Source organism: Bos taurus, chromosome X (genome assembly GCF_002263795.3).
Source record: "Bos taurus isolate L1 Dominette 01449 registration number 42190680 breed Hereford chromosome X, ARS-UCD2.0, whole genome shotgun sequence".
Classification (NCBI taxonomy): domain Eukaryota; kingdom Metazoa; phylum Chordata; class Mammalia; order Artiodactyla; family Bovidae; genus Bos; species Bos taurus.
In genome coordinates this window covers 93,781,316-93,808,648 of record NC_037357.1, presented here as the reverse complement: position 1 = coordinate 93,808,648, position 27,333 = coordinate 93,781,316, and the positions used below count along the sequence as shown (strand labels likewise).

Here is a 27,333-nt window from a genome sequence, read left to right as displayed (position 1 = left end):
TACGTATCATAGCTCAGATTCTTGAAAGCACTGTCAGTTCTCTCTTTGACCACTTCCTCACATTCCCTCCACAAATTCCTCTACTTATTACAATCTTTTCTCTGTCTCCTCAGTGAATCTGCTCTTGATAAAGTCACAAACATCTTTTGACAAATTCAGTGATTGTTGTCTCCTTTCTTCCCCAACATCAATGGACACTTTTAAGTGGGCTTCCCTGATAGCTCAGATGGTAAAGAATCCACTTGCAATGCAGGAGATATCTGTTCAGTTCCTGTCAGGAAAATTCCCTGGAGAAGGCACAGGCTACCCACTCCAGTATTCTTGGGCTTCCCTGGTGGCTCAGATGGTAAAGAACACACCTGCAATGTGGGAGACCTGGGTTCAATCCCTGGGTTTGGAAGATTCCCTGGAGGAGGGCATGGCAACCCATTCCAGTATTCTGGCCTGGAGAATCCCCATGGACAGAGGAGCTTGACAGGCTACAGTCCACAGGGTTGAAAAGAGTCAAACACAACTGAGTGACTAAGCAAAATGACAAAACTCTTTGACATTGTTGATTATTTCTTTTTTCTTGGGTTAATGTCTTCTCTCAGGTTTCAAGACACTTCATTTCCTGCTTTCCTTCCTTACTTCTTTGCCTATTCAATTCCTTTGCAGGATCTTCTTCTGTCAGTCATTTCATCATTGGTGTTTTTCAGAATTCAATTCTTGCTTTCTTCTCACAATACACATTCCTCATGACTGCAGCTCTCATATATATGCTGACAACTTCCATCACATGCTGGTAACATCCAAATATGCATTCCTTGCCTATAATGCTGACATTCTAATGAACATGCACACTTGAATATCCCACAGGTATCTCAAATTCATTACGGATGAAAATGAAATAATTTGTCAACTTTCTTCACCTGCGTGTCCCCCAATTATAAAGTAAGTTTAATCCAAACATTATCCCTTCCAAGAACCCTTCTCTTAGAGCTTATGATCCCTCCTTTGTGCTTCCTATCTTTATCTTCTCCCTTACAAGATGATTTTTTCTCCAGCACTAGACTGTATGATCTTCAAGGCAGATGCACGGTTTAGTGAGCTGTGTGCCCAACACACAGTAAGTTCTCAGTCAGTATTGATTAAATAGAATCAGTTACACCTCAATGTTGTAGCAGCACCGTGGTGTCTAAAGAAAATGGTGCTTTGACCTAATTGTACCCATTGTATTGACCTGAAGGAGACCTAAGCCTTTCTCTTTCTGAGTTTGAATTACAGCTTTGATGTAGTCTTTCTTGGTTTTTGTCCTTGTTTCTAATGTAAAAGTGTTTAACTGCTTCTTGGTTGTATTGGGTGGCATTGGAATAAGATTTTAACTAGGTATTCTTGAATTGCTTTTACAATAAACCAATTTTATAATCTTTAGATTTATCAGCTTTTTACATTTGTGTAAAGGAAAAATAGAAATAAAAAAATAGAACTGAGTTAACTTAAAATTAATATCTTCTCTACCCCAGAAAAATGTGAAGAACTCTTCTACAGTTTCTTCAAAAGTTTTTTATATTTAATTTTGCATTATCATAGACAATATATGTGCTGTGCTGTGATAAGTCACTTCAGTCATGTCTGGTTCTTTGCAACCCTACAGACTATAGCCCACCAGCCTCCTCTGTCTATGGGATTCTCCAGGCAAGCATACTGGAGTGGGTTGCCATGCCCTCCTCCAGGGGATCTTCCCGACCCAGGGATAGAACCTGCATTTCTTATGTTTCCTGCATTGGCAGGTGGGTTCTTCACCACTAGCACCACCTGAGAAGCCATGTGCCAGATTATTTTATTTCAGTGTGAGGATACCCATCCAAATGTTCTTAGACTTTTTGATTCTACTTATTTAAGAGTTGTTAAAGTATTTGTTTCCCTCTTTGAGCATTACCCTCATGAACTATTTCAGTATATTGTGCCCTCATAGGCACCATTATGGTTTTTATAAGGCTTCACATAAAAACCTGTCAGACAAAAGAGCACATAGTCTGTGATTCCATTTATGCAAATTTCAAAAACAGGCAAAACTAACCAATGGTGATAGAAGTCACAATAATGGTTACTTCTCAAGGGTATTGACTTGGAACAGGCAGAAATGGGCCTTCAGAGTTATTGGAAATGTTCTATATTTTGTTTTAAGTGGTGATATTTATACAAGCATGTATATATATACACATATTCATTGAACTACATACTTAAAATATAGTACTTCACTGTGAGTTATATCTCAATTAATAAGTAAAACAAATACAACGAACCTATGGATTCTTGTTGTGTACTTTATTTTTCTTTTACACTCCTAATCAACCAGATGACAAGATACTACACTGAGAATTTGATTGAAATCAATGTGCACCTACCAAGTGTATGTATGATATGTATACCACGCAGAGAAGTAGCAAAGAGGAATTAGTCACCTCTAGATGCAGAGGACAGGAAATAAGGAAATATTTCCCTGAGACTAGCACAACTGAGCAGAGCTTGAAGAACAAAGACCATGAGGTAGACACGGGTCTAAAGGTATTGGAGAGAGCCAAATGTACAAAAGATTGGAATGAAATAACAAAATATGTTCAAGGACAGCCTAGTGGAATATAATATACAAGAAGAGGGTTGGAGAAGTCCAGGATGGAGTGTAGGAATTAAAAGCAACAAGCAAGGCTAAATTAAGAGGCTTTTGAGAGAATCTTAGATCATGCTAATATTTTATTATATAAAACAGGAAGTCATTAAAGGATTTTGAGTAGGGAAAAATATGGTTAGGTATTTATTCTAGAGGCTGTGCCACAGCTCAACAGGCGGTAGTGGAACAGGCTGGAGGTCAGTTAGAAAACTATTATTGTCATTTAGGAGAAAAATGGTAATGGTCCAAACCATGGTATGGAAACAGAGATCTGAGAATGGAAAAGAAGACCAAATGGGTGGCTCCAAAAATAATCCAAAGCCCATCAATTCTTTTACCATTCCCAAAACCTTCCTTATTTGTCTTCAGAAGCTTGTAAGTATTGAACAAAAGAGGGACAAAATCATCAAGGAAGAACTTGCTTTTCTCCTCTCATGCTTTTGAAATGAAAATATTCTACCTGTTTTTCTAGAGGAACCCTTATCTCTGCCATCTTTTTAAAATACAAATTTTGAAAAAGGGTAGGTAATTTGGAACTTGTCGAGGACAAATAAATGTCTTCAGTGTATTTTTCATAAATGCCAGTAAAAAATTATTTAACCTAGATAGGTGACCTTGATTTGTATATAAATACTCATAAATATGAAGGAAACTAGCGAGAGTAAATTTCATGTTCATGTGATCTAAAAAATATTCAGTATTATATTAATATCTAGTATGCACTTTTTAGTTTGATTAATATAAATGTCTTTATATACTATCACATATAAAAGAGATGGTTAGAAGTTGCTATATAACAGATAACTCAGCCTGGCACTCTGTGATGATCTAGAGGGGTGGGATGGGCAGGGGAAGTGGGGCTCAAGAGGGAGGAGATATATGTGTAATTATGGCTGATTTTCGTTGTTGTATGGCAGAAATCAACACAACATTGTAAAATCAATTTTCCTCTAATTAAAAAATAAAATGTTGTACCTACGTTTACTAGAGCTCAAATGAGACCTTTCTGTATCTGTTCTGACAGCAAGAAAAATAACTTGGCATGATGAAATTTTTATAAGTGAATTAAATGCAAGTGAAGTAAGAGCTTTTAGGTGAACTTTTTAGAAGTAATTATGCTTTAGGAATATCTACTTAAAAATAATCTCTCCGGGGTGATAGGGATAGAATGTTGCAAAGAAGCCAATACTGACTCCATGCTGGAACTGCTTCTTTCACTTGCTTTTGTTATTACAGTCATACATAATGGCCTGCTTCAAAGGACCCTGTTCCTCTGCCTGACTATAAACTAATGTGCCTTTGTTCAGCTCATAGAAAGACAATCAGACCCTGCTCACTTGTGAATAGAAGAGATTAACACATCCCTTCCAAAAGCTGACCCTTCCTGCAGATGTTTTATAAGACTGAAGATCCTTTTTACTTTACTTCCTCACTTCCCCTCCCTCTTTATTCTGCCTTTTAACTTTAGTTCCTCATTGCTTCTCTCTGACTCTATAAAAGAACCTGGATCCAGACACCAACAAAATGGTTACTTTGAGACATTAGTCTGCCGTCTTTTTGGTCAGAAGACTTTCCGAATAAAGTCATATTCCTTGCTTCAATACCTCTCTTTGATTTATCGCCCTGTTATGCAACAAGTACAGTAAGCTTGGACACGGAAACAAATTTGGTGAGCCAGCACAGGAGCCTTACTGCTCATGGCTAGCTGGCCCCGATCAGGGAATATTTAGACAAGGCCCTAAGCAGCTTCTAGGACCATTTGTCCTGAGGATCTATTCTTCAAGATTCCCTGAAGCGGCACCAGCTACCCCAGCACTTGGGAGTTGAGACAAGGAACCAACAAACTTCTACAAGTCAACAGACTTGATTTTGTTCAAGGGTAAATCTACTCAATTTGATGGCCCATTCAGTCAATTTGCTTGTTTGTCTGCCCTTTTGTGTTATGAGTCAGTGATCTCAATTTTGGAGGTGAAGTTGCTCTGCTGTACACACCAGGAACATATTCCCCCCTTCAATTTGGGCTTTTCCTTTATGGGAAAAGCCAATTTGGTTGGGGTACCCTGTTGGAAAGCGGAAGTGTTGTTGGACTCTACATTGAACCAGTTCATTGGGGAATTACTTCTTGTAAGACAAGCCTACCCTCATTGGAATTAGTTCATTTGTTTCATAGGGTAAATTTATCCACCTGATTTTGGAACCGGTTCATCTGTGCATCAATGCTGGAATTTGTTTGTGCTGTCTTTCTTGGAATTTGCACATGTCTTTTGTGTTTTGGCGTTATCAAACTTATAAAAATGGGAAATATTTAATCTATCCCTAAGGAAAGCTCTTTAGGGCATATATTAGATATACTAAGATCAGAAGAGCAATGGCCCCAGAATGGCTCACAATTATAGTCTCTCAGATAGAAGTACAAAGGAAAGGAACTCCCTGAAAATGAAGAGGCCCTAGGGCTCCCTTGGACTTGAGGCATCTGATTCTAGTTCCACTACAGCAGCCCCAGGTAACTTTGACAGTGGGGAGCACCAGCTCCAGTTTAGGGAGCTCCCCCTGAGAGGGAAAACTCGGAGCATTTGGACAAAGGTCACAGGTCTAATGTGACTTTCTGGTTGGCTAGGTTTTGGTTTATTCTGGTACTTTGGTAATACATAGACATCTGGTACTCTTTCCTCTAAGGCTTCTTCTACATCTTCTTGCTTCTTTCTCCTCGAACCCTCTGCAAACAGGTAAGTGGCTATGGAAGCAATTGAGGAACTCTGGCCAGGGTTCCTCTCTGGTGTGTTCTGAAGGCCCAAAGGTCACTGTGCCCCAGTAGCTGCCACCTAAGCGGGTGAGGGCTCTCCTTTCCTCTCCCTCCCTTAAGCTGAAGACCAGGCCAATTAATATCATGTGGGCACAAGTCAGGCACAGAAAAGCCATTAGGGTGCCTGCCACTTGCAGACTCCAGTGACAGGATAAAGGAATCATGAAATGGACTACAGTATTAGAGTATCTGTCCCCAACAAGACAACTTCTGTGAAACTCAGATACATATTGGTTCAAGCAAAACACTGAGCCCACTCCCCTGACAGACAAGTTCCCAGTAGGATTACAAGGCAGATTCCTCAGCCTGTCTTCCCTGTTGCCTTCACCTCTTTCCCTCTCAGTCGAGATTAATTTTGCAGAAGCCTGAGTGTTGTCACTCGGCCATCCCAGGAGGCCTTCTCCCCTATGAGAGAGAAGGATGGGTGAAACTTTCCTGAGGTAGCCACTCAATTCTTTCAAAAAAATAAAAAGGGAAAAAAACAAAACTTGTTTTACAATGTAGTCTTTATAGCACCAGAAGGGAGGCTCCAAAAAGTCCTTTTACCACTTCCAAAATCTTGCCTGTTCATCTTAAGAGTCATGTAAATATTTTTAAAAGGGGGAAACAAAATCATCCTAGGAAGAAATTGCCTGTACCACTGAGAAGCAAATGCCTTCTCTGGTCTTCTCAAAAACCATTATCTCTGCTTTTTGTTTTTTAATGTAAATTTTAGAGTTATTGTTGTTCAGTCCCTAAGTCCTGTCCTACTCTGCAAGCCCATGAACTGCAGCATGTCAGGCTTCCCTGTCCTTCACTATCTCCCTGAGTTTGATCAAACTTATGTCCACTGAGTCAGTGATGCCATTCAAACATCTTGTCCTCTATGGCACCCTTCTCCTCCTGCCTTCAATGTTTCCCAACATCAGAGTCCAATGAGTTGGCTCTTCTCAGCAGGTGGCCAAAGTACTGGAGCTTCAGCTTTAGTATCAGTCTTTCCAATGAATATTCAAGGTTGACTTCCTTTAGGATTGACTGGTTTGATCTCCTTACTGTCCAAGAGACTCTCTCAAGAGTCTTCTTCAGCACTCAGCCTTCTTTAAGGTCCAACTCTCACATCCATACATGACTATTGGTAAAATGATAGCTTCGACTATACAGACCTTTGCCGGCAATTTGATGTCTCTTCTTTCTAATATACTGTTCAGGTTTGTCATAGCTTTTCTTCCAAGGAGCAAGAGTCTTTTAATTTCATGGCTTAAGTCGCCATCTACAGTGATTTGGGAGCCCAAGAAAATGAAATCTGATACTTATTCCCCATTTATTTGCTGTGAAGTGATGGGACCAGATGCCATGATCTTCTTTTTTTGAATGTTGAATTTTAAGCCAGCTTTTTCACTCTCCTCTTTCACCTTCATCAAGAGGCTCTTTAATTCCTCTTCATTGTCTGTCAATAAAGTGGTATCATCTGCATATCTGAGGCTGTTGATAGTTCTCCTGGCAATCTTGATTCCAGCTTGTGAGCCATCCAGCCCAGCATTTCGTATGATGTGCTCTGCATATAAGTTAAACAAACAGGGTGACAATGTATAGCCTTGATGTACTCCTTTCCCAATTTAGAACCAGTCCATTGTTCCATGTTGAGTTCCAACTGTTGCTTCTTATCCTGCATACAGGTTTCTCAGGATGCAGGAAATGTGGTCAGGTATTTCCATCTCTTTAAGAATATTCCACTATTTGTTGTGAACCACACAAAGGTTTTAGCATAGTCAATGAAGCAGAAGTAGATACTTTTCTGGAATTCCCTTGCCTTTTTCTATGATCCAGTTATTGCTGGCAATTTGATCTCTGGTTTCTCTGACTTTTCTAAATCCAGCTTGTACATCTGGCAGTTCTCAGTTCATGTACTGCTGAAGCCAAGCTTGAAGGACTTTGAGCATAATCTTGATAGCATATGAAATAAGTGCAATTGTATGGTAATTTGAACATTCTCTTGCAATGCCTTTCTTTAGAGAGGGTAAAGTAATTCAGAAGTTGTCTCGTCCAAGGTAATTAGAAATTCCTTTTTATGCAAATATTAATATTTAGCCATCTAGCCAAATGAGCTTGATTTGTTCCACCTGTGAGAAAGCCAATTTTAATCCAACCTCTTCTGTAAACTGGGTTTTACATTGCTATATCTGATTCAGGACAGAAACCTTGAAGAACTGAGGCCTCAATGTGCATTACATATATCTTTGTTTTTGGATAACATTGCTGCAGTTGATTTGTAAAAAGAGCTCTATTTAATTGGCTTAAATAAAAGTAATAAACACTGACAAACCAATCAACTCTAAATATAAGAGAAATTTAAAAATGACTTTCAGGCTCACGTGAACTGGTAAATATTTAATATTAAATTGGTAGCTGGTATCAATGTTTAAGTTTGTTGATCTAATTTTAATGATATAGACATGTCCTGAGTCATCATCAAATTAACTATAATATTAAGCATAAGACTTTCATTGTGTCTACGCTTAACATAAGCTAAATAAGGTATTATATCTGTCAAAAATTTGTCAGCAAGTAAAGTACCTCAATGTGGGGGAAAAAAACTGTAGGGATATCAAGATATGTGTTGTCAGTAGAAGAAGGTGTGAGGAATTAAAAAAAAATACTGAAAAGAGCTATGCATGATCAGGATTTCCTAAGACTAGATTGAATTTAGTTGAGTAAATGAATCATGTTGGGAATAAGCTAAGACTTGGATTTGGCTTTTTCTTTCTGTTCAGAGAAAAAAGTATTCTTGGAATGCCATTTTTGATAACACATTATATGAGTTTCTTTGCCTTTAAGTGCTTTGTATTTGCCTTTGAGATCTCTGGTTACTTTGCTTAAGGAATAAGTGTGATCCAACTTACTTTACCAATTAACCAGATGTTTAACTATGACTTTTAAGTCTTTTGTCATTTATAGATACATCTGCATTCTGATGCTGTTACAAAATGGGCTTTTTTATCAAGGAAATTCACAGGAAGTCTATGGAAGCACTTAAAATAGTTCCACATCAAAATGATGGCTATTCAAGAATTCTAATCCATATGGATTAAAGCAAGAAGCTGTCCTGCCCCTGAGGCCCCTATATCAGGTATCCAAAGACTTTTATTCCCTGACCAGCAGTCCATGCCACTACTCAGACTTGAAGCAGTTACAGAAAATAAGACCATCCCCTCTCTGCTTTCCATAAGAATATGGGAGTAAAATCTCTGAGAGGGGAAATGAAACAGGAGGGAAGAGGGCAGGGAACAACCTTTGAAAGAGTGACATAACCCTAGGACATTACAAGGCTGATTATAAGCAAACAGGTCCAACATGGTAGACTAGTCTGTTTCCACTAGACCTTGAGCCGCAGTACATGCTCTTTGTAATACATCAGGAAGCTAAGTGAGGCACCCACAACTGGGTGGTGACCCAATTCAATGTAAACAAACATTTAGATAAAGAAGTGTAAATGAAACAACAGCTTTTTAGATAAATTTTAAGAAAATACAAATGAGATATGAGCTTTAAGTGAACTTTTATAAATACATGTTTTAGGATCTCTCCAGATATTCTACAACTTAAAAGGTAAAATTTGTTAAAACAAATAAAGTAATGAGAGGTTTATGGAAAATGGACCCCAAAAAGGGTTATGTACATGATCAATCAGGACTGACAAAGTTTCAAACAAGTTTAACTGAGTAAATGAAACTTAAAATAAGCAGGTGCAAAATGTAAATTTGGCTTTTTTCTCTGTTAAAACAGACAAGTTTTCTTAACATGCTAAACTGCGTTTGATATTTAAGTTTACCTTTTAAAGAATGTATTTGCCTTTGAAATTTTGTATAGTCACTTTGGCTAAGTTTCACAGTGACCTATGGTCCTGATGTATTTAAAAAAATTTTTGGTGTTCCTTTGATAGGGCTTCACAAATTAAATTATATAATAAAGTTCCTTTGACCTCTAGCTAACTTTGGGGTGCTTCAAAGAGCCCCTGAGGCACCCCAAAGGGAGATATTAAACTAATTAGGTTCACTTGGTATGTTAATAGAGTATTGTCAAGTGAGTAATAAATTTTAAGTTGCATTATATGATAAATAGTACAAATATTCTAGAGATTATATAGAGTTCCTAAGAGTCTGATATGTCCAGGTGGAATATTATCAGTCATAATTCTAGTTATTTTCTGAAACTGTCATATGTCACAGCAGCAACTGGGTTGCTTTATCAATTGCATTGTAATTAGATTTAAATGTGCTTTCTTAAGTCTTTTTGATGACAGGTACGGTTTCACTCTAATGCCATTGCAAAAATGCCTCCTCTTAACAATTAAAAAGGACTTTTGGAGAAATATAAGTGTCTAACTTTCCACACACAATGCTGAACTGAAAATTGAAGAATTCTACTAGAACACCTGATGACTTCATAAAGCCCTTAACAAAAAGTTACACAAGAATGAGTAAATGGGTAAATATGGTTGTAATTTTTATGGTTTCTATCTAAAAGGACTATCGGTTTGTGTTTTCTAGGTGTAAGAAAAATGTTCTTCTTCATTTAATTATGACTTGTAGTAATTTGGTAGATTTTGCCTTTTGTGAGAATTGGAACATTTATTCTTTTTCTCTCTACCTGGTTGATCCTGCCAGTAACATATGCTTGTCTCAAAAGATTAAGCCAAGCATAAATGTACATGGCCAGTACAATGGAACTGCAAATAGGTCATTAAATCAGTTATAGCTCCTTTGGTCACTCAATTACTACAACTGGATTACAACTAGTTATACAAATCATTGTTTAATTTTTTTGTTTTCAAATAGTGCTTTGTGCTGCACTATGTCATTGTCAATGTTACTAGCTGCACTACTTATGTCCTCTCTAATTTATAAGACTGTTGTCTCTTGTAGTAACCAATGTATAATCAGACCTCCAAAAATATTTGTGTGGCTAAATATTTTGAGAAAATCACATATATAAAATAAAATGACTGTAATAGTGTGATTCTAGGTATGGAAAGAAGCAACAGTGGAAAATGTCTCCTGGATTATAGTTAGACAAAATCCAATTTTTAATTATTGATGGGGCCTAGTCCAAAACGTAACACCTGGAGGGGCATATCAAGCATTTTGCCTGAACTAGGATAAGTCTCCCAGTGCTGTGGGACAAAAGTTGATCATGAAATGTCTTCCAAACATTGGTCAAATTCATGACCAAGAAGGGAAGACCTGAGGAATTGAATCGGGAATTGCAGCCCTTCAACATGAGCCAGTGAAACCCGAGGAAGGAGAATACCTGCCATCTAGCAGTCATCACACTGCTGCCTCTTCCTATGGTGAACTCTGAGGAAACTTTGAGAATACAGGATTACAGACCCCCAGGCAGTTGTGCTGTGCTGTCCTTAGTCCTTCAGTCTGTCCAACTCTTTGTGACCCCATGGACTGCAGCCTGCTAGGCTCCTCTGTCTGTGGAATTCTCCAGGCAAGAATACTAGAGTGGGTATCCATTCCCTTCTCCAGGGGATCTTCCAAACCCAGGGATCAAACCCAGGTCTCCTGCATTGCAGGCGGATTCCTTACAGATTGAGCCACCAAGGAAGCCCCCAGATAGCTGAGGTACATATAAAGGAAATAATTTTAATGATCCCTGACTCTTGCATCTTCCTATATTTAGAAAAGTACTACATACCTTTAATTTGAAATGCTGCCTCCTGGATTTGAAGATCAGTATTTCTAAAGTCGACAAGTATAAAGTAGACATTTACTGAAGAGGAACAAAAGGAAGACAAATCTTAACATGTGAAACATTGGCACTAATGGCAGACATTCTCAGAAAGATCCATCTGATGAAGCAAAATGGTTGTCACCCCTTTTTTCCACAAGATTGTGGAATGGGCTTTTAAAGTGCAGAATTGTTGCAAAGAATCCAATTCTGACTCCATAATGGAAATATTTCTTTGACTTGCTTTTGTTATTACGATCATACATAACTGTTGTTGTTCAGTCGCTAACTCATGTTTGACTCTTTGTGACTCCATGGACTGCAGCATGGCAGGCTTCCCTGTCCTTCACTATCTCCCAGAGTTTGCTCAAATTTAGGTCCACTGAGAGGGTGATGCCATCCAACCATCTCATTCTCTGTGGCCCCTTTTTCCTCATGTGCTTTATCTTTCCCAACATCAGGGTCTTTTCCAATGAGTTGGCTCTTCCCATCAGATGGCCAAAGTACTGGAACTTGTTCAGCAACAGTCCTTCCAATGAATATTCAGGACTGATTTCCTTTAGGATTGACTGGTTTGATCTCCTTGCAGTCCAAGGGACTCTCAAGAGTCTCCTTTAGAACCACAATTAGAATACATCAATTCTTCAGCACACAGCCTTCTTTATGGTCCAACTCTCACATCCATACATGATTACTGGAAAAAGCATAGCTACGACTATATGGACCTTTGATGGCATAGTAATATCTCTGCTTTTTAATATGCTGTCTAGGTTTGTCACAGCTTTTCTTCCAAGAAGTTAAGTGTCTTTTAATTTTTTGGCTGCAGTCCCTGTCCACAATGGTTTCAGAACCCAAGAAAATAAAATCTCACTGTGTGCACTTTCCCCTCATCTATTTGCCATGAAGTCATGGGATCAGATGCCATGAACTTTGTTTTTTTGAATGTTGAGTTTCAAGCCAGCATTTTCACTCTCCTCATTCACCTTCAAGAGGCTCTTTAGTTTCTCTTCACTTTCTGCCATTAGAGTGGTATCATCTCCATATCTGATGTTGATATTTCTCCCAGCAAACTTGATTCCAGCTTGTGATTAATCCAGCCCAGCATTTCACATGACAAAATCTGCATATAAGTTAAATGAACAGGGTAACGATATATAGCCTCAATGTACTTCTTTCTCAATTTTGAAGCAGTCCACTGTTCCATGCCTTGTTCTAACTGCTGCTTCTGGATCCACATACAGGTTTCTCAAGGGACAGGTAAGGTGGTCTGGTATTTCCATTTCTTTAAGAACTTTCCACAGTTTGTTGTGATCCACACAGTCAAAGGCTTTAGCATAGTCAATGAAGTAGATGTTTTTCTGGAATTCCCTTGCTTTTTCTATAATCCAGTGGATGGTGGCAATTTGATCTCTAGTTTCTCTGCTCTTTCTGAATTCAGCTAGTACATCTGGAATTTCTTGGTTCACATACTATCAAAGAATAGTTTGAAGGATTTTGAGCACCATCTTGCTACCATATGAAATGAGTGCAATTGTATGGTAGTTTGAACATTCTTTCACATTGTCTTTCTTTAGGATTGGAATTAAAACTGACCTTTTCAAGTCCTGTGGCCAATGGTGAATTTTGAAAATTTGCTAGCATATTGAGTGTACCACTGCCTGAATGTAAATTAATGTGCCTTTGTTCAGCTCATAGAGAGATAATCAGACCCTGCCGACCGTTAACACATCCTGATACTGAAGCTGGAACTCCAAAACTTTGACCACCTGATACGAAGAACTGACTCATTGACAAAGACCCTCATGCTGGGAAAGATTGAAGGCAGGAGAAGGGGATAACAGAGGATGAGATGGTTGGATGGCATCACCGATTTGATGGACAGGAGTCTGAGCAAGCTCTGGGAGTTGGTGATGGACAGGAAAACCTGGCATGTTGCAGGCCATGTGGTCACAAAGAGTGGGACACAACTGAGCAAGTGAACTGAACTGAACACATTTTTTCCAGAGGCTGCTCTTGGAGATGTTTTGCAAGACTGAAGACCCTTTTTACTTCACTTCTCACTGCCTCTCCTTCTCTATTCTGCCTTTTGACTTTAGTTCCTCATTGCTTTTCTCTCTCTTTCTCTTTCTGACTCTATAAATGAAGCTGGCATCCAGACCCCAAAAAGATGCTTAATTTGAGACATTAGTCTGCCATCTTCTTGGTCAGCTGGCTTTCCAAATAAAGTCATAATCCTGGCCTCAACACCTCATCTCTAGGATTCACTGGCCTGTTGTGCAGTGAGCACAATGAGTGTGGACTCAGTAACAAGAACCAGATAGTTATACAGGTCCCAGTAGGGGATTATAGATAGAGAGGGAAACCTAGGAAACTTTGGAAGACCACTGTAAGTTAATGATGGATCAGGAAAGCTATTGGAATGTCATGGAATGAAGCAGGCTTTGTTATGTATAAAACCATAAATAAAATTATGAAATATGCCCCAGTCCATTAGGTGACAGAAAAATGTTGACCTCCTTCTTCTGATTTGAATCAGCATTAAGATAATCCTAGTTTGATATATCCATCTGAATGCAGAGTTGCAAAGAATAGCAAGAAGAGATAAGAAAGTCTTCCTAAGTTATCAGTGCAAAGAAATAGAGGAAAAGAATAGAATGGGAAAGACAAGAGTTCTCTTCAGGAAAATTAGAGATACCAAGGGAACATTTCATGCAAAGATGGGTACAATAAAGAACAGAAATGATATGGACCTAACAGAAGCAGAAGATATTAAGAAGAGGTGGCAAGAATACACAGAAGAAGTACACAAAATAGATCGTCATGACCCAGATAACCACGATGGCGTGATCACTCACCTAGAGCCAGACATCCTGGATTGTGAAGTCAAGTGAGCCTCAGGAAGCATCACTATGAACAAAGCTAGTGGAGGTTATGGAATTCCAGCTGAGCTATTTCAAATCCTAAAAGATGATGCTGTTAAAGTGCTGCACTCAACATACTAGGAGATATTAAAAACTCAGCAGTGGCCACAGGAGTGGAAAAGGTCAGCTTTCATTCAAATCCCAAAGAAAGGCAATGCCAAAGAATGTTCAAACTACTGCACAATCCCACTCACCATGCATGCTAGTAAAGTAGTGCTCAAAATTCCCCAAGCTAGCCTTTAACAGTATGTGAACCAAGAACTTCTAGATGTTCAAGCTGGATTTGGAAAATGCAGAGAAACCAGAGATCAAATTGCCAACACCCACTGAATCATCGAAAAAACAACAGAGTTTCTGAAAAACGTCTACTTCTTCTTTATTGACTATGCTAAAGCCTTTGACTATGTGGATCACAACAAACTGTGGAAAATTCTTCAAAAGATGGGAATACCAGACCACCTTACTTGCCTCCTGAGAAACCTGTATGTGGGTCAAGAAGCAACAGTTAGAACTGGATATGGAACAACAGACTGGTTCCAAATTGAGAAAGGAATATGTCAAGGCTATGAATTATTGTCACCTTGCTGATTTAATTTATATGCAGAGTACATCATAAGAAATGCTAGACTGGATGAAGCACAAGCTGGAATCAAGATTACCAGGAGAAATAGCAATTACCTCAGATATGCAGATGACACTACCCTTATGGCAGAAAGTGAAGAGGAACTTAAGAGCCTCTTGATGAAGGTGAAAGAGGAGAGTGAAAAAGCTGGCATAAAATTCAACATTCAAAAAACTAAGATAATGCCATCCAGTGCCATTACTTCATGGCAAATAGATGGGTAAACAATGAAAACAGTGACAAAATTTATTTTCTTGTGCTCCAAAATCACTGCAGATGGTGACTGCATCCATGAAATTTAAAGACGCTTGCTCCCTGGTTGAAAAGCTATGACAAACCTAGGCAGCATAGTAAAAAACAGATACATTACTTTACCAACAAAGGTCTGTATAGTCAAAGCTATGGTTCTTCCAGTAGTCATGTATGGATGTGAGATTTGGACCATAAAGAAAGCTAAGCGCTGAAGAATTGATGCTTTGGTTTTGGAGAAGAGTCTTGGGAGTCCCTTCGACTGCAAGGAGATCCAACCAGTCAGTCCTAAAGGAAATCAGTCCTGAATATTCATTGCAAGGACTGATGCTAAAGCTGAACCTCCAATACTTTGGCCACCTGATGTGAAGAACTAACCCATTAGGAAAGACCCTGCTGTTGTGAAAAACTGAATGCAGGAGAAGGGGATGACAGAGGATGAGATGGTTGGATGGCATCATTAACTTGATGGACATGAGTTTGAGCAAGCTCCAAGATTTGGTGATGGACAGGGAAGAATGGTGTGCTGCAGTCCACATAGTTACAGACTCAGACATGACTGAGTTAGTGAACTGTTTGATCTCACAGGGTCAGACACTCTTCTGCCTGTTACAACAGAGAAGCTAGTGATATTATTCTCAGGTCTACTCAAAGGCAGTCTTTCTCTTCCCCACTTTCCTTTGATTATAAAATTGCAGCCCACACAATCCTCAGGACAGAGGATGCTCATCTGTCAGCTTGCATCTCTCCCAAACCTTCTGTATTAATAAACCTACTTCATGCCTATCACTTTGCCTCTTGCTGAATTTGTTCTGCACTGAGAAAAAAAAGACCCTGAACTTCAGTTCATCCAGATACCAAGGCTGCTCCATTGTAGGAGACTGTGTGGTCTGTGCTGGGTAGTTAGGTAAGAGGCTGATCTTATCTGATGCTTTTCCTCAATTCGGCTGCCTTAACAGAATTTGTTGGGCAGGTTCAAGTCCCAGCACATGGGTTCAAGTCCCAGTCTGAGGTGCACGGTTTCAAGGGTGTGGAAAAAATGGAACTCTCCTACACTGTTGGTGGGAATGTAAATAGGTACTGCCAGTATGGATATCAGTATGAAATTTCCTTACAAAACTAAAAACAGAACTATCATATGATCCAGTTATCCTACTTCTAGACATATATCTAGAGAAAACCATAATTCAAAATGATACATGCTATCCAGTGTTCACTGTAGCACTATTTACAATAGCCAAGATGTGGAAGCAACCTAAATGTCCATTAACAGTGGAATGGATAAAGATGTGGTACATATGTACAATGGAATAATACTCACTCATGGAAAAAGCAAGAGAGTTCCTGAAAAATATCTGCTTCTTCTTTATTGACTATGCTAAAGCCTTTGACTATGTGGATCACAACAAACTGTGTGTTTTCTACACATGAGACTCTATTTCTGTTTTGTAAATATGTAATCTGTAGCAACATGGATGAACCTAGAGTAAGTCAGACATAGAAAGATATCATAGGATATTGCTTATTTGTGTAATCTATGGGGGGAGGGTTAAATTGGGAGATTGGGATCAACACATACACACATACAGGTTTCTCAGGAGGCAAGTAAGGTGGTCTGGTATTCCCTAATCATCACCATTTTAGAATTTTTATGCATACCCATTTAAAACTGGGACAGTTTTATTTTTAGGCTCATAACAGGGATAAAATATTTGTTAGATTTCTTCATGTTTCTTGGTGTTTGAGGTTCCTCAGGAAACTCTATTAATATCTGTGCTTTATGAATCATTTGATATACTACTACTACTACTAAGTCACTTCAGTCGTGTCCGACTCTGTGCGACCCCATAGACGGCAGCCCACCAGGCTCCCCCATCCCTGAGATTCTCCAGGCAAGAACACTGGAGTGGATTGCCATTTCCTTCTCCAGTGCATGAAAGTGAAAAGTGAAAGGGAAGTCGCTCAGTCGTGTCTGACTCTTAGCGACCCCATGGACTGCAGTCTACCAGACTTCTCCGTCCATGGGATTTTCCAAGCAAGAGTACTGGAGTGGGGTGTCATTGCCTTCTCCATATATAAAACAAATAACCAGCAAACATGTACTGTATAGCACAGGGTATTCTGTAATGATCTAAATGGAAAAAAATCTATAAAAGAGAGGATATATGTAACTCATTCACCTTGGTATACATAAACTAATCAGTTCAGTTCAGTCGCTCAGTCATGTCCGACTCTTTGCGACCCCATGAACTGTAGCACGCCAGGCCACCCTGTCCATCACCAACTCCAATAACTAATACAATATTTTAAATCAACTGTACTCCAATAAAATTTTTTTTCAAATATAATCTCTAGGTATTTGAAAATTTATTTGATATTTAGAGTTGTTCTAAATTAAGCGATGGCAGTTTATTGAATAGCTAGGTCATTCCCAAATAAAATAAGATACTGAGTTATCAATTACTAAACAGAGTTTGATGCCACCCTGAGATATTCTCTTTGAGAAAGCACATGTTTTTAGAAATCATTGGTATTTATGTTTACTAATCTATAGAATACTGGTGTAGAAGATAGTTTATGGTTGCTTAAGGAAAGTAGGGTGTGTGGTTTGAACAAAATCAACTAACTTAGCATCATCAATAATGAATGGGACCAAATGGCATTTTGTGTCTCCTGATGTGATGCAATAGCAAGGACACAGCATCACCTATGTAGTCTTCTTACTAAAAATGTTCAAATTAATCTTGGTAAAGCAGACACATTCATATTGTGGGATGAATGCAGGACAACTGCCTGGACTTGTCAAAACTGCCAATGGTATGAAAAATATAAAGAAAAAAAATTGTCTGTCTTAGTCGTTCAGTTGTGTCTGACTCTTTGAAACCCCATGGACTGTAGCCCACCAAGCTCCTCTGTCCATGGGCTTGTCCAGGCAAGAATACTGGAGTGGGTTGCCATTTCCTTCTCCAGAAAGAAAAGAATGAGAAGGTGCTATTCTAGATTTTAAAAGACTAAAGGGGCGTGACAGCTAAATACAGTGCATGATTTTTGACTGGATCCTGGATCAAAACAAATAAAAAGATATAAAGGACATTGTTATGACAGTTGGGGAACTTTGACATCAATGGTATACTATATAATTGTATCAAAGTTGAATTTTTCTGAATGCTATGCCTTGTTATTAAGAGATACTCTTTGATGTGTTTAAGGCTTAAGTGTCATGATATCTGCAAGTTACTTCCAAATGGTTTAGCAAAAAAGTGTATATTGTGTGTATGTGTATGTATGTGTGTGTGTGTATATATATATACACACACACAAAAAGAGAAAGAAAAACATATGTAGAAAAACAAATGATGTATCTACATGAATGATGTCTTTTGGCATTCCTGAAGAGTTGGAATTTTATAAAATTTTTTAAAAATTGTGAAGAAAACAATGTTTGAAGCTATAAAGCTTATCCTTAATTCTAATTATAAATCCTGACGGTAAATTCAGAAATAAACCAGTGTATTCAATTTTTTGGCAGAACATTTGCTGAAAAATAAAAGAAAGGGAAAAAAAAGAATTAAGTAAAAGAATGGAAAAAAGAAATATCACCCAAAAAGAAGTCTATCAGACAAAATAGACTTTAAATTCAAGTGAGTCACTAAAAATGATAAAAAGGTATATCTGTTTTAGATTTGTATGCACATAATAATAAATCCTTGAATATATACAAACTACAAGAATTTATACAACTACAGTGGAAGATTTTAAATTGGTTTCAATAATTGATAGATGTAATAAACAGAATTAATAGTGATATAGAAGACACACAATACAATCAATAAGTTTAACAGACATTTACAGAATACTATATGAAACAATTGGAATATACAAAATATTTTCAAGCACACGTGCATCACAAATTGATCTTGCTCTTTAAAACATGAAGCATATCTCAACATATACTAAATAATCAGTATCATGTAAACCATGTTGTCTGTATTAAGTGCAATTAAATGGAAAAGAGTAACAAAATGCTAAGCTAAAAAATATCCATGTGCTCTAAAGGAAGAAATAAAGCTATCCCTGTTTGCAGATAACATGATACTATATGTAGAAAATCCTGAAGATGCCACCAGTAAACTACTAGAGCTCATCAATTGTCAGTAAAGTTGCAGGATACAAAATAAATATATAGAAATCTGTTGCATTTCTATACACTAATAATGAACTATCAGAAATTAAGGAAACAATCACATTCACTATTGCATCAAAAAGAATAAAATACCTAGAATAAACCCACCTATGGAGGTGAAAGACCTGTACTCTGAAAACTATGACACTGATGAAACTGAAGACAAATAGATGGAAAGATATACTATGCTCTTGGATTGAAAAAATAAGTATTATTAAAATGATTATACTACCCAAGGCAGTCTACAGATTCAATGCATTTCCCTGTCAAAATATCAATGGCATTTTCCACAAAACTAGAACAAAAAAACCTTAAAATCTGTATGGAAACACAAAAGGTCCCAAATAGCCAAAATGATCCTGAGAAAGAAGAACAGAGAAGAACATGCTTCTTGACTTCAGATTACATTACAAAGCTACAGTAATCAAAACTATGTGTAACACAAAAACATATGTATAGATGAATGGAACAAGACAGAAAACCCCAAAACAAACCCACACAGTCACAGTCATTAATCAATGACAAAGGAGGCAAGAATACACAGTGGAGAAAAGACAGTCTCTTCAATAAATGGTGCTGGGAAATCTGGACAGCTACATGTAAAAGAATCAAATCACAACATCCTCTAATACCATATACAAAAATAAACTCAAAATGGATTAAAGACCTAAATATAAGACTGGATACTACAAAACTCCTAGAGAAAGACTCAGGCAAAACACTCTGACATAAATTGTGCAACATTTTTTTTTTTAAATCTGTCTCTTAAAGGAAACAAAAGCAAACATGAACAAATAGGACCTAATCAAATTTAAAAGTTTTTGAACAGCCAAGGATACCATCAATAAAATGAAAAGACAAGCTACTGAATAGGAGAAAATATTTGCAAATGATATGACCAATAAGGGATTAATATCCAACATATATAAACAGCTTATACAATTTAACATCATAAAAACAGCCCAACTAAAAAATAGGAAGAGTAAGACAGACATTTTTCCAAAGAGGAAATGCAGATGGCCAACAGGCACAGGAAAACATGTTCAGCATTGCTAACCATCAGGGAAATGGAAATCAAAACCACAATAAGATATCACCTCATACCTGCCAGAAGGGCTATTATCAAAAAGAAACAAAAAATAAAAAATGTTGGAGAAAATGTGAAGAAAAGGGACCCTTGTACACTGTTGGTGGGAACAGAAATTGGCACAGACACTGTGGAAAACAGTCTGAAAGTTTCTCAAAAAACTAAAAATAGAACTACCATTGTTGCTGTTGTTTAGACTCTAAGTCCTGTTCCACTCTTTTGCAACCCCATGGACTGTAGCCCACCAAGCTTCTCTGTCCAGATTTCCCAGGCAAGAATACTGGAGTGGGTTGCCATTTCCTTCTTCAGGGGATCTTCACAAGCCAGGGATCAAACCAATATCTCCTGCATTGGCAGGCAGATTCTTTACTCAGCCACCAGGGAAGCCCACAATGGACTACTTCTCGGCCATAAAAAAGACTAAAATTTTGCCATCTACTGCAACACGAATGGACATTGAGGGTATTATGCTAAGTGAAATAAGTCAGACAGAGAAAAACAAATACTGTATGGTATCGCTTATATGTAGAATAAAAAAAAAAAAAAAAAACTAGTGAATATAACAAAAAAGGGGCTTCTCAAGTGGCACTAGTAGCAAAGAATCCACCTGCCAATGCAGGAGAAGCAGGTTCAATCCCTAGGTCAGGAAGATCCTCTGGAGGAGGGCATGGCAACCCTCTCCAGTATTCTTGCCTGGAAAATCCCATGGACAGTGGAACTTGGTGGGCTACAGTCCATAGGTTTGCAAAGAGCTGGAACAACTGAGTGACTGAGTGACTTAGCACACAGACGTAACAAAAAAAAGAATAGACTCACAAATATAGAGAACAAACTAGTGGTTACCAATAGGGAGAAGGGGGAGGTACAAATTATTGGGTATAAGATTGGCTCAAGGATGTATCATACAACATGGCAAATATAGCCAATATTTTGTAATAACTGTAACTGGAAAGTAATCTTTAAAATGTTTAAAGTTTTTTTCAAAATATATCCATGTACCCACATCTTGGTTTCCAAATACCGTCTCCCACAAAATGTACCAGAGATGCATAGAGAAATTAGCAATGAAGCAGGGAATACAAAACAAGCATAAAGGTTAAAAAAGTAAGGAAATGGCTGAAGTCAAGAATGTATCAAAAAATCATGGGAATATGTCAAATGGACAGAGAATCCAGCTTGAATAGGTTGCCACTGGGACAATTTGAGCATTAAAATAAATAATGATAGCAATAGCATACTCATGAAATAAAATAAAAATCTATGTGTCAAAACCAAAATAAGCAAATAAATAAATAAAAGGAGGAGGAAAAAACCTCTTCCTTGAAGCAGAATACAAAGTAATAAATGTAGTGAAAAGATGACATTTGAAAATGATCATTTCAGGATCTCCCCGATGCCCCAGTGGGTAAGAATCCACCTGCCAATGCAGGGGACACAGGTTAGATTCCTAGCCCAGGAAGATTCCACATGCCGCAAAGCAAGTAAGCCCGTGCAGCACAACCACTGAGCCCACGCTCTAAAGCCCACAAGCTTCAACTACTGAGCCCATGTGCTTCAACTACTGAAGCCCATGAGCTCTAGGGCCCAAGAGCTACAACTACTGAGCCTGTGTGCCACAACTACTGAAGCCCGTGAGCCTAGAGCCTATGCTCTGCAACAAGAGAAGCCATGGCAGTGAGAAGCCCAGGCGCTGCAATGAAGAGTAGCCACCGCTCATGGCAACTAGAGAAAGCTCATTCAAAAGCAACAAAGACCCAGTGCAGCCAGAAAGAAAGAAAATGACCATTTTGCAGCCATTAGGGTAATAACTCAGAGAAGGCAATGGCAACCCACTCCAATACTCTTGCTTGGAAAATCCCACGGGCAGAGGACCCTGGTAGGCTGCAGTCCATTGGGTCACAAAGAGTTGGACACGACTGAGCGACTTCACTTTCACTTTTCACTTTCATGCACTAGAGAAGGAAATGGCAACCCACTCCAGTATTCTTGCCTGGAGAATCCCAGGGACAGAGGAGCCAGGTGGGCTGTCATCTATGGGGTCGCACAGAGTCGGACACGACTGAAGTGACTTAGCAGCAGCAGCAACAGGGTAATAACTGATTCAGTCAAGAATTATCAATGGATATTAAAGCCAGCGGATTTTAGTTTGAGGAGAAATAGGATACCTACACAGTTTCAAAGTACCCCAAGCAAATTTATTAAGTATAAAGCAGAAAATGGAAACTTAGAGTGGATTAATCTAGTAAACATCATCTTAACCAAGTAATCGAGGTTAACATTTCTTCTAAGGGGTCAAATCAGCATTATGTGCCACTTATATGCTGCCCTGAGAATAATACATTACTTCTCTGACATTCCTGCCAAATTCCATAATCTAAATACAATAATGAGGAATGGGCACACAGATTTAAGTTTAGGAACAACCTATAAAACAACTGTCTACAATTGTCCAGAAATCTTTAAACTGTCATTGTCATCAGAGACAAAGAAAGGTTGAACTGTTCCAGGTTAAAGAAAACTGAAGAAACATGGAAACTAAATGCAGCACATCATCCTCGATTGAAACTTTGATCAAGAAAAGAAAATAGCTATAAAGTGGAAAGTGGAATCACTCAGTCGTGTCCAATTCTTTGTGACCCCATGTACTGTAGCCTATCAGGCTCCTCCGTCCATGGGACTTTCCAGGCAAGATTGCTGGAATTAATTGCTATTTCCTTCTCCAGGGGATCTTCCCAACCCAGGAATCGAACCCGAGTCTCCCGCATTGCAGGCAGATGCTTTACCATCTGAGCCACCAGGGAAGCCCAAAATAGCTATAAAACACATTATTGGAACAAACTGGTCAAAGTGCAATATGGTCTAGATAATAATATTGGAACACTAATTTATGATATACTACAAAGCTATACTAATCAAAAGAGCATGGTGCTGACGTAAAAACAGACACATAGACCTTGGAACAGAATTGAGAGCCCAGAATAAAACATTGTATATACAGTCAACTAATGTTTGACAAGGGATTCAAGAGTACTTAATGGAGAAAAGATAGTCTATTTCATAAATAATGCTGAGAAAACTGAATATTCACATGAAAAAGAATAAAACTGGAGCCCAATCTTACACCACTGGCAAAGATTAATTCAAAATAGATTAAAGACTTAAAATTCCTAGAAGCAAACAGGGAAAAAGCTTCTTGACATTTGTCTTTGCAATGTTTTTATGGATATTACACCCAAAACATAAGCAACAAAAGCAAAAAATAAACAAATGGTACTACATCAAACAAAAAAGCTTCTGCACAGCAAAAGAAATGATCAATATGAAAAAACAATATTTGGAATGGGAAAAAAACATTTTAAAACACATATCTGATAAAAAATTAATATCCAAAATATATAAGGGACTCATACAACTCAAAATCAGAAAAACAAATAATCTAATTCAAAAAGGTGCAAAAGACCTAAATAGATATTTTCCCAAAGACATACAGATTGCCAACAGGTACATGAAAAGGTACTAAACATCATTAATCATCAAGGAAAAGGAAATCAAAGCCACAATGAGATACCTCACACTTTTTAGAATGGCTATTAACAAAGACAGGAGATAAAAAATGCCTGTGATGATATAGAGAGAAGTGAACCCTTGCATATTCCTTGATGGGAATGTGAAGTGAAATATCTACTATGGAAAGCAGTATGGAGGTTCTTCAAAGAATTAAAAATAGAACTAGCATATAATCCAGCAATTCCACTTCTGAGGAAATGAAATCACAATCACAAGATACTTGCAATCCCAATTTTACTGCATCATTCTTTATAATAAGCAAGATGTGGAAACAATCTAAGTGTCACTGACAGATTAATGGACAAAGAAAATGTGATACACACACACACATTACACTGGAACTACTCAGCTATAAAAAGAAGGGACTTATGACACAGTGGATAAACCTTGAGGATATCAGGCTAAGTGAGGTTAAGTCAGACAGAAAAAGATAAATACTGAATGCTCTTAATTATACATGGAATCTAAAAAAAAACTGAACTCATAGAAACAGAAAGTAAATTGGTGGTTTCCAGGGAAGGGAAGGTAGGAGAAATGTATAAAGGTGGTCAAAGGATATAAACTTTCAGTTGTAACAGGAATAAATTCTGAGGCACTAATCTACAGCATGATGTACATTATACTATAACACTATAGTTACACTATCAATATATAGTTACATAACTACAGTGATAGTATAGTTAATACTATAGTATAGTGAGTATAGTTAACAATTCTGTATTGTATACTTAAAAGTTGCTAGGACAGTAGATCTTACAAGTTCTCATCACACAAAAAAATATTAATTATATGACTGATGTCTTACCTAATATTATTGTGGGTAATCATTTTGTAATATATACATTTAGCAAATCATCACACTGTACTGTACACTTTAAACTTACACTGTTATATGTCAAATATATTTCAATAAAGCTAGGAGAAAAAGAACTGTAATAGAGCTTACATTGTCCATTTAAAATATATGTTCTCCCAAAGTCATCCCTTTTTCAATGAATATGAGTGGATAATCTTGACAATAAAGGCTTATGAAACAAAAATTGGAAGAAGGTCCAACTTCTATTTTGAAACAGGTACTGAGGTTATGTGGGAGAAGGCAATGGCACCCCACTCCAGTACTCTTGCCTGGAAAATCCCATGGACAGAGGAGCCTGATAGGCTGCAGTCCATGGGGTCGATACAAGTCATACACAACTGAGCGACTTCACTTTCTCTTTTCACTTTCATGCATTGGAGGAGGAAATGGCAACCCACTCCAGTATTCTTGCCTGGACAATCCCAGGAACGGGGGAGCCTGGTGGGCTGCCATCTATGGGGTCGCACAGAGTCGGACACGACTGAAGTGACTTAGCAGCAGCAGCAGCAACTGAGGTTATATAAGAAAAAGGTATTATTCTGAGAAAATATACACTGAAGTATTTACAAGTAAAAGCACTTGGAGTCTTCAAGTTACTCTTAAACAGCTCAAAGAGAGAGAAGGAAACAGGAAGAGGAGGAGGTAGAAGACAGGCTAAGGGGCGGGAGAGGTAGACAACAGTAAAGGGAAAGAGAAAAGGGGAATGAGAGGAAGAAACAGAAATAGAGAATTATAAAGCCAACATGGCAAAATGGTAATTGGTGAACCTGGATAAAGAGTGTATGGGAGTTCTTTGTAATATTCTCACGATTTTTCTTTAGGTGTAGAATTAGATCAAAATAAAAGATTTAAAACCACAAGTATAAATATCAGCAATAACTCCATCATTGAACAGCATAAGCACAGTTTTCTTATGTATTTAATGAAAGTTTTATATTGCTGAAATCTATTGAGATGAGGAGCCAGTGTATAATTTTGCTTTTTGTTACAAGAATAAAAAACATTAAATATTTTAAAATAGAAAATAAAATGTTTAACTGTAATTGGATTAATGATTTCACAGTATGATTTCTAAAAAAAAATCCATGTTTGTAAATTTAAAATACCCGAATAACTCATGAGTCAAAAAATAAATCTTAAGAGCAATTATAAAATAATAATTGAATAATAATAAAAATACTCCATATAAAAACCTATGAAATTCTTCTAAAGTAGTACATAGTAGAAAACTTATGGTTATAAATTATTTTAGGAAAGAAGATTTAAAATTACTGAGCTAATGGTCCAAATAAATTAGAAAAAGAGCAAACAAAAAGAAAATAAAAGGAAAAATTATTAAAATAAGAGACAATGTTCAGTGGTAAGGCCTGATGAAACCAGAAGCAAGAAATATATTAGAAAATTGAATACTGTAATTTATCACATGGTCTCAGTGTCATGTTAATGGAGGAAAAAACTCCATGTGATCAGTATTTGGAGAAGCTCCATACTCATCCATAATAAAAGCTCTTAGCAAACGAAGAATATAAAGGAACTTACATAACCTGACAAAGAAAATACTAAAAATGGTGAAACATTTATGAAAATTCCCTTGTAAATTCAGGAGCAAAAGAATCCTCTATCACTGCTACTATATTTCATTATACCAAAGATCCTAGCTAACACAGTAAGACTAATTAAAAAATAAATATTGGAAAGGAAGAAATTTCCATCATTTACAATATACTTAATTAACAGACAATACAAAGAATCTACAAATATTAGAACAAATATAAATCAGAAAGTTCACAGCATATAAAATCAGTATGTTACAATATCAATCACATTCCCATTTACCAACAATAATCTGAAAATGTGGTTTAAAAGATTCATTTCACCACGATACCAGAAACTATAAGGTAATTAGGAGTGAATATAACAAGACAGCTTATAGATAGCATTATTATTATATGGTATATATGGTTTCATATAATGCAGAAAATGGTTTCAATTTATCATTGGTGCTAGCCCTTTGTTTGGCTAACTATTTTAATGTGTTATAATCAACTCTTATTCCTCTTCCTTCTTTAATAAGTTTTTAGTAAAGAGATTACCTTAAAAATCACAACTTCCTGGTGCAGGACATCAGAAAAAGCAGGGTGGCAATGTCAGTAATCTTCATTGTCTTCACTGAGTGAACTATTTTATGAATACACCAAGGAAATGGAGTCATACTGCAATCCCTCATAGACTGAAAAATAATAAAATAAGGTTAAATCATTTCTTCTTTTACTGTTCCTCTCTTTCCCATGACCTCCTCAAGTTCTTATGTTCTACCATACCCCCGTTTCAGCTATTTCAGTTATGTATTCCTGAAAAAGTTATACAGACAGAATTAGAAGGGATCTATTGCACAGCAATTAAGAGCATAGGCGCTGGGAAGTTTTGTAGAACAGTGTCTGGCATATAAGATGTTCAGTAAATGTTTGTTATTATAATTTCAATGATTTGAATCACTGGAGGAAATTATATATTTCTTGCATTTTTTGCCCTATACAACCGCCTTTGTTTTCTGTTTAAGCACTCCTATTCCTATGGTTCCCTTTTACCCCAACTCTACCCCTTTGAACAGAGAGGTAAAGTTGAGGGAAATCAGGCAGTAAGGAATGACTGAGAGTGAAGCTTTCAAGCACAAAAGAGC

General features: G+C 37.4%; 1 protein-coding gene across 1 annotated transcript in view; it reads right to left on the bottom strand.

The window, feature by feature from the left end:
• NBDY (negative regulator of P-body association) overlaps positions 1 to 27,333 on the bottom strand; it is a 57,434-nt gene that overhangs the window by 28,346 nt on the left and 1,755 nt on the right. The window contains exon 2 of the mRNA XM_024988382.2: positions 26,747 to 26,883. The gene's annotated coding sequence lies outside the window, so the exon portion shown is untranslated. The remainder of the gene's footprint in view (positions 1 to 26,746; positions 26,884 to 27,333) is intronic.